Source organism: Oreochromis aureus, linkage group 1 (genome assembly GCF_013358895.1).
Source record: "Oreochromis aureus strain Israel breed Guangdong linkage group 1, ZZ_aureus, whole genome shotgun sequence".
Lineage (NCBI taxonomy): Eukaryota > Metazoa > Chordata > Actinopteri > Cichliformes > Cichlidae > Oreochromis > Oreochromis aureus.
In genome coordinates this window covers 6,747,805-6,756,964 of record NC_052942.1, presented here as the reverse complement: position 1 = coordinate 6,756,964, position 9,160 = coordinate 6,747,805, and the positions used below count along the sequence as shown (strand labels likewise).

Genomic DNA, 9,160 nt, shown 5'->3' with positions numbered 1-9,160 from the left:
TACATGAAGGAACCTTTTAAATACAAGCACGCTCATGCTCACAGGTGTACACACGGGTGCTCACACACACAAACTACACCTTTTTTGGCTCCTACCTCAAAGCACACTGTGCTCTGTCGATCTTACGTGCTGCACAATAATGTTTAATATTTAGTATTTACTGTTACATTCCCATAGATCATCGTGATGTTGGTTATTATGTTGCTCTTTTTTTTCTAATGCTTGTTTTCTCTTTTTTCTTTCTCAACAGGTGATCCAGGTGATTGATATATGTATTTTTTGTCTGCTTATTTTGTTGGTTTTGATTTTGCCCTTTATCCCCGTCCCTCTTCCTGCTGTTTTCTTTCCTTTCTTTTCCCCAGTCAAGTCTGTCCTGTATTTAACAAGTGAAAATAAACAATAAAAGGTGAATCAAATAGACCATTACGGCAAGGCTGGGATGGTCCATTTGGTAAAGTAAATCCGTTGGGCATCTTTCTTCGCCTTTAGACAATAATTCTGATGGCAAAAGAGCCAAACAGGACAGGCAAAAAAAAACAAACAAAAAAAAAGAACAGACTAGATTCATACCAATATTTAAAAGAAGGGCCAAACGGTCTACAGACAGCAAGTGTAGTGGTATAGGCCAGGTATACAGAGTGACAGAGAAATGCGGATCCAGATTTAAATGCAAACATGCTGGGAAAAAGTGAAGAAAAGAGCAAAAGTAGAAAAGGGCAGCATCTGACTGCATTTCAATGATATTGGAGATTGCAAGGCTGAGTGCAGTAGTTGTACAATGAAAATATTGTCAGACATGGTCAACAACAAACCTGCAAAGACAAGAATCACTCATCCATCCCTGTAGCTGGAAGAGAGCTTGCCCTCTCTCCTTAAGTTGCATCTACCGATCCTGTGTGCCTTTTTGAGACAAGTACTTCTGCGGCAGCATCCACTGTCTTACCGAAAATTGCAGGTATACCATGGCCTTCTGCAACTCAAACAACATAAGTGCATTTATTCAAAAACAGTGCCCCCAGTGTAAATGACATTAGTGATATTTTCTTATTGTAAATTGGTTCATAATTGCTTATTATTCTGTTGCAGCTTGGACGCAGCTAATGCTTATACTTTGAAAGGTAAAGAACAACAACGTGTTGTAAATCAGTTGACGTAAAGTATACAGCAGAAGCGCGAGTTTCAGGAGAAAAAGAAGGTGTGCTCAGTGGTTAAAAGCGGAAAAGGACAGCTATTAAGTGTAACTCTAAGCTGCAAACAGTTCATTAGCACCTGGTTGATGAGGAACAAGGTTGGCATCAAAGTTTTGTTGTGTAAATGTGTACTTTGTTATTTCACAAAGCATAAAGCTGCTGACCACTACTAAGTGTAACGGATATGTTTTCACCCACTAGAGGGCACATTGGTAAATCTGTCATGCTTAGTCAGCAAAGCAAAGGTTTACAAGGTTCACTGTTATAGGCTATGTGGTCAAAGACAGTTGTAATATGTTGTATTTAATTTCATGGTATAGAAAAGGTTGGTACTGGCTTAATGTTAGAAGGGTTTAATAAATATACATGGTAATAGCACTCAATGTAGAGATCGTCAAGGATTGAGAGGTGCATTAATTTAACGTAAAAATAATTCATTTATGATTAATAAATAAGGCAAAAGGTTAAAGGTAACATGCTGTTTTCTATTTACTAATGGTATTTTTTATTCTGTATATGTTGTAGCTCTTACGGTGTGTTCACATACAAGGCTGTTTAATAAAAGGATTGTGAACCATCGGTTTTAGAGACCATCTTTTCAACCGGGGATGCTACAGATACATGTTGATGAGGAGCTGGGTGAGATGATAGCCAGTAACTGTTAGTCATTTTCTATTGTAAAAGACAAAAGAATTCAAACTTTATTACAGGACTTAAACCCCATGTAAGTTCTCCCCAGTAGCCTAATAGTAAATGCACAAAAGTACAACTTTTATGAAAACACTTAAAGTTACTCACCAACACACAAAACATTCATCTTTGCTAAATTAGGCTAAATTAGAAGCACCGAATTATACTAAAAACAGCCATTTGGGAGCTTTAAGATTTGGCTCTTTTGTGGGAGCTGAACTGAAGGAGCTGAATCTTTGAAAAGAGCTAAAACAGGCTGCTGTCCTGCACAACTGATAAACTGCTTTATTGATTTCTATGCGTTTGTTAAAGCACGGGACAAAAAAATCAAATCAAATAAAATCATACCGTCTGAGAACACTTTTCCTCCTACCCTGGGGGCGGCACTGCTACCGTGTTCAGAGTTCAGTCAGATGACAATTTCCGGCGAGTTAGCCGGAAGTTGGGGCAATGGCCGACATGAGAATGGACGATGACCTGTTTGATAGCATTGTGTTTGCAGAAGAAAGGTGGGTTTTGTTAATAGATGTTGCTTCCTGTACCAGTCCGAAGCTCAGTTTGGTTGTTTCGCAGGTTCCGAGATGAAGGCTACCGGGAAGGTTTTGAGAAGGGGAGCCGCCGAGGGCTTCAGGACGGCCGCAGACACGGAGCTTGTCACGGGGCCCGGCTGTCCTGCGAGGTGAGGACAGAACCCTTAACTGCGTGATTCAACGTGTGACCTCCGGGTGTTCAGAGAGGTTTACTGTCTGTTGTCTCTGACAGATGTCCTTCTATTACGGCTTTGCAATCACGTGGAAATGTGTCCTCCAAAACAGCATAGATGGCAAATCAAGGTAGGACCACCACAAGCACGATCCTCCAGTCGTTACCTTGCTGCTGTTCATCACTGTACACCACAGCTCAGCTAATACAGGCTCTCTGCCCTCTGTGTCTTTGAAAACTCTGTGATCGCCATGTTAATCCCGAATAACACAGCACTTTGATGGAGTGTTAGATACAGAGTGGACTGAAACCTGTTCAGGATCCATGTATCAGGCTCTGTTGATCAGGTGTAGTTACAGGGGGTAGGCTATAGGTTCCTAGCATTGTTTTTCTGTGATGCTGCTGTGAGTGTTAATGCTCTGCGTTTTAATATGACACAGATTGAGTTGCTGTATCACAATTTACTGCAGTGTAATTTTTTAAAAATAAGTTCATCAAATTTTTTCTTGATGAAATTTCTTTTCAAATATGTTCCAGAGGCAGTGTGGCAAATGTCAATGCTAGACTAAAATATCCTAGAAAATACAAAATGCTGTTTTACAGGAAAAATCCAACCCTACATGGCCCTATGTGAATAAATGATTGCCTCCTAAACTTAAAAGTAGGTTTGCCCGTTTGCAATCAATCATTTGCAGTATAACTGGCAGTGAGTATGTCACGTTGCTGTGAAGGAATTTCGGCCTAATCTTTGTAGAACTGTAGAGTGAACAGCCTGTTTAAAGTTATGGCAAAGCATCTTAATCTGATTTAAGTCCACATTTTGACTAGGCCACTCCAAAACCATTGTTTTTTTTTCCTGGAACCATTCAGTGGTGGACTTGCTGCTGGGTTTGGCATTATTTGGCATTGTCCTTCAGGATTTTTCTGGTAGAGAGCAGAGTTCAGGCCTCGATTTTTATCCAGGTCCTAAAGCAGCCCCAGCCCGCCACACTACCAACACCATGTTTGACTCTTGCTATGGTGGTCTTTTTATGAAATGAAATCATCGTTTACAAACTGCATTTTGTATTTATTTTAAGTATTTACTGCTCCACTCCTTAGGTAAGAAGTAATTTGTTTCACCTGGTCACCACCCCTAGCTTTTCAAAGTCTGGAGTGTATGGAATTGTTACAGCTCTATATCAATCCAACTTGTGTGCCATCAGAAAGCGTGTGAAAGCACTGGAGACCCTCCTTGGAATGATCCAAAGCTCTCCTCTTGATGATCCACAGTCTCAGAAGCTACAGGATGACATGGACAAGCTTGAGCTAAGTTCAGACAGGTACTTGATTTCTTGTTTTAATCGGAGCGGAATGAAGGTTTTTGTGCAGCCAGTGACATGATATAAAATCAGATTTTAGCTACTGTCACGCACTGGTTTGTGGACGACTGTTTTAAAGCTTTGAGCTGAGATTTTGGTTGTTCTCTATTTGGACAAAAAAAAAAAATTTTTTTTTTTTTTTTTTTTTTTTTTTTTTTTGGAATCAGCTAGCTATTGAGCTTCCTCGCTAGCCTGGGTAGCTGCAGTTACACTGTGCAGCACAGTTCTTGGTTAATTAAAGATACCTCTGGTGTAGTTTCTCCAGCTGTCTCCTAATCTGGACAGAAGTCATGGTCAAACATGATGTTTCTCAGAAATCAGGGTACTCTGAATACTCGGATCACAGAGTGATCTTGAGGGGAACAAAAAAAGGAGAGCAACATCACTGAAGTTAGTGATGGCTAACTTCAGAAGGCTGTGAACTTAACCCACTGAAGAAATTGTTCAGTTATTTGCTCTTTCACAGTTGGTTTTGAGAGTATGAGTGATGTTCTTCATTCAGTGGTGTTCTACTGTCAGAGTCCTTGGATTTCCTTAGCTTCACACTTTTGGTTGTGCTACAGTGTCCTCAGTTCAGTTCCCAGACCTGAGTAGAAGGAACGTACTGGTCAGAGCTCCTCGGCATTTCCCTCTGTGTTTTTCCCTCTGTGTGTATAGCAGATAAGGCTACAGTGTCACCTGATTCAGTGTTTTCCATATTTTCTTCCCTGCTTTTTTTGTTGCTACTGTGCAGGTCTGCTCTATGCTCAGTGTCCCAGCTGACTTCAAGGATTACATCAGCGTGGCTGAAGGCACTTCATTCTGAGTCTGTCTTGATGGTGAACCAGACCCGACCCAGCATCCAGACACAAGGTGGAAGCTGATTTGATGTCAGCCTTGAATGCCCCAGCAGATATGGTCTGCAGTGGATTCATCTGAATGCTGGGAGTGTGAGGCGGTGACAGTGAGACAAGAATTGTGTGATCCTTCATGATGTAGATAAGTCTGAGGAAAATGTGCTGTCACTACAGACCCAGAAAGCGGGAATTTGGGGCAGTAATTCTATCATGATTTCCTACAAATGGATTTATTGCAGTTTTTAGTTGACTACAGAACTAAACATCAGGACAGTAAGGCAGTGAAAGTTGTGTCCTTAAACATGTAACATTAGATTTAAGGTGAGGTTTTGAGGATGGAACATTGTATTGTGGAAATCGGATGAATTCACAGATAAATTGTACATCAGTGTTAAGATCAGCTTGACCTTCAGTTTGTGTTTTTTAATAACTGTTCTTACAGTTTTTGGACCAAGGCATTCACTGAATAAAAGTGCCCGCTGCAGCGTGTCGGTATCAGCAGCTGCACGCTACAGTCGTTTAGAAAGGAGGAACATAGAGGGTATGTTACTGAAGTAAATACTGTGGTTTATGACTGATATGGACTCTTAAACTGAAATTAATATTGAGGTGAGTTGATTTGCCTTTTTACCGTCACTAAAAGTGGAAATGAAACACTAAATGTATAAAGCCTAACTTGCATCATGGAGCCTGGCTCTCAGAAACTGACACAGATGTAGCGCTGTCTGTGTAGCTGGATTTAAGAAATAAGTGCTTAAAGTTTTCAAAAAGATGTTTAGCGCCATTTTTCTGTTAGTATGGAACATTCTGTACTGACAGAGGATGGCGCGGGCTCAATAGTATAAATTAGCCTTTATACATTTAGTGTTTCATTGTCTTATAATGTAATAGTAATCTGATATGTTTTTGTTAAAGCAGCAAGCAACAGATTAGACATGACATTTACAGAAATATGACAATTAGGCTAAAAACTTAAGGACAGGCGTATGGAGGGTGTTAAAACTGTGTGTGATGTGTAAGTGTAATTTCTATCAAAGTGGAAGGAGGCTGCTCCTCTCTATCAAAATGCACAAAAACAGTAACTGAAATAAATGCACAGTCTCACTATATCTATATGTCTCTTTCTTTTTTTGTGGTAAGCCTTAAGTAAGTGGTGATAATTATTCTGAATTTCAGGAGCAGTACCACACCTCATACTCTCCCCCTTTCGGTCCTCTGTCTATCTATGCCTCATGCACTAAAACCCACTGTTCTCATTTTCGTGGTTCCTCACAGTGGTACTGGAGGCCAAGGTAATGCCATCCAGAGGAAGAATCTGGTTAGATACCATATTTCTAAGATTTTTGGGGCCGAGTACAATAACCTCAGACCTAGATGACCTCTAAAGCAGGAATTTAGAGGTCATTCATGTCTTTAAGACATTCCTGCAGTTTAACTAATTGCTAAGTGTTACCGGTCTTCATTGATAGAAGTTGTGTTCATCTGCATAGCAGTGAAAATGTATGCTATGCCTCCTGATGATACTGCCTAAGGAAGCATGTATAATGTAAACAGAATTGGTCCTAGCATGGAACCGTGTGGAACTCCATGATTAACCTAACCGTGTGTGGAGGACTCTCCCTTTACATGAACAAATTGGAGTCTATTATTGGGAGGTGTGATTCAAACCAATGCAGCGCAGTACCCTTAATACATATACTATGCTCTAATGGTCTAAAGTGATGGCTTTTAAATAATTGTGTAACTACTGCCAGCTTGAAGGCCTGCGTTGTGTAACACACTAATAGAGATAGGTTGATCATATTTAAGATTGAAGCATTAATTAATGGCAGGGCTTCTTTGAACAGTTTTGTAGGAATGGGGTCAAAAAGATACATTTTACTGAAATTACTGAAGTTAGTTCAGAAACATCAATTGGAGAGAGAGTCCAGTACAGTGGTATTAAAAGTAAAAAGTTCATGAAGTGATTAACATTAAAGGAATGACTGGCTCAACAAAGCTCTGACTTTTTGTCAGCCTGGCTACAGTGCTGAAGAGAAACCTAGTGTTGTTCTTATTTTCTTCAGTCAATGTTGAATAGTAAGATTTTCTAGCTTTACGGAGGGCTTTTTTTTTCTTTTTCTTTTTTATAAAGTAGCAAACTATTTCTCCAGGCTAATTGAGGTGCGCATTAAATAGTGACACCAGGGAAGAGTGCCACAATCTCCACTAGATGGGCTGCCATGAGCCAGAGTCTACGCAGTAGTGACTCGTGGAAGAGTCACTGCATTGAACTCCCACCTGCACACCTACTCTAGTTACTCTTGCAGTCTGTATGTTTGAATGATTTGGCCCTCTTAGTTTTTATTATCCTCATTACATCAGCTGCAAACTCCAGTTCCTATAGATATCAAAAATATCTGGAAATGACGTTTTCCTTTAGGTAATCTTCAGTCTTATGCTAAATTCCCAAACAAACTGATTTTTACAGTTTTAGATTCATTATACACTCTACAGCCTGGTAACATGGAAACTTTAAATAAATTGTTACATTTAAGAAAACAGCAGCAGAAGGTTTCATAGAAGTGTAATTGGTTATTTTCATGTAATAACAGGACCCAGAGTCCACATTATTATCAACAGATATATTCACTCTGCGGAAAAACAAGTGAAGGAGACTGTCAGGACCAAGCTGGGTTTTTGAGAAACTTCCTTTTTTTTTATCACACCTGTCCTGTACCAGATGTTGTGTTGACCCCCTGAAAGAGACATTATTTTAGAAACATCAGGAAACTGTAGCTCATCACAGGAATCCAGAAGGAATCCCAATCTTCACCAGCAGCTCCCTCAGAGGGAGCTCTTCTTCAGGTCCATCACCACAGGCCCACTGCAGAAGCTGGACAAACCCAGCACTTTATAAACACTGTGACGTTAGGACTCACATCATTCTCAGATAAAGCACAGAGTCTCTGAACTTTTACCTAATGATGTTATATTCAGTCTTGTGGAAAGATGAGCTTCCATCTAGTTTTATTTAATGCTATCATAGAAATCTACATATCATGTCATCTTCACGCAGCCAACACCAGTTATATGGATGTGTAATCGCTTTGACTTTTTGACTTGAGCTTTTCAGTAAAACAACTGGAAGCACACCATATAGTAGTTTAGCCTTTGTACTTTTTTTTTTCATCAGCTAATTTTGGAGTTACTGCAAATTTGTTACAATATTTTAAAAATGTATTCAGCAGAGTGAACATAGAGGAAGATTTGTCTGTTTTAACTGGGTGATGCTGAGGACTGAATCAGAGGGCAACTCCTGTAATCACAAAGACAGAAGAATCAGATGTGAACTTTATCCCTCAAAGCAGGAAGAAAGTCTGAGCCTTACTTGTCTTCACACACTTTAGAATCTGTACAACATTTTATCTTTGAGCCATTGGTGCTTTTTAAATGGAGAACTGCAAAGATGAGATGGAGCAGGTTTCCAGTCCTGGTTCAGTCGTGCAGCTGCATCACGGTTACCTGCAGGAAAACAGAGACAAACATATGCCGATATTATCAGTGTTTGAGCTGCTGTCTGAGCACTGGATAACATATATTAATGCTTCGTATTTCTTTCAAATGAAGTAAGCTGTACAGAGTACTGCACATGTAAATGTGTGAAGAATATCTCATTAAGAATAATTCAGATTAATTTTGAACTAAAATATCTGAAACAAACTCACTAAAACTATATACAGAAATCTAAAGAGTCAGTCCTGGAAAATAAAACCCGCTCACCATATCCTTCAGCTTATCTGGAGAAGCATCTATCCTTTTCCAGCCTAGCCAATAGATGTAATCTCTCCAGCATGTCCCAGGTGTATGCTGGGGCCTAGGAAATTAAGAGAAATAAAGCTTTTATTCTTCTCAGTTTTGCTGGGAGTGTGCGTCTTCATTCATGATTCATTCATATCTTAAATGTGACCTGCATCCACACTATCTCTGTGTTGAGTTTCGTCTCAATGTGCTGCAAAATTCCTGATAAGTTAAAGGACAAGTCAGGTCAAATTCAATGCGATCAATGCCATATTACTAGGGAACCGGCTTCCAGTAGTCTAATTCCTTGGAATCGTTAGTCTCCCTGCCTATCAGTCCCGCTTATCGGTTCTTGTACTCTCGCTCGCGATCAGCTGATTTCATTTTGCGAGGAGGAAAATAGTGGCACAGTCTGCAGCGTGGATATGGACATTACTTTCATTTTTATTGCATAAAAGGATCAGAGTACAATGGTAAAGGGGAGACTGCTACAGGACAGAAACAACTGCATTATACTGCTACACAACTTCGGCACTTCACAAGCACAACATGCTAACGCTAAGCTAGCAAGAACCCAGAGTGATGTGAATGCTGCCCCCAG

The 9,160-nt window shown here is 39.9% G+C and overlaps 1 pseudogene; it reads left to right on the top strand.

Moving 5' to 3' along the window:
* The first annotated feature begins 2,271 nt into the window (after positions 1-2,271).
* Positions 2,272-4,871, top strand: LOC120433796 (annotated as a pseudogene).
* The last annotated feature ends 4,289 nt before the right edge of the window (positions 4,872-9,160 follow it).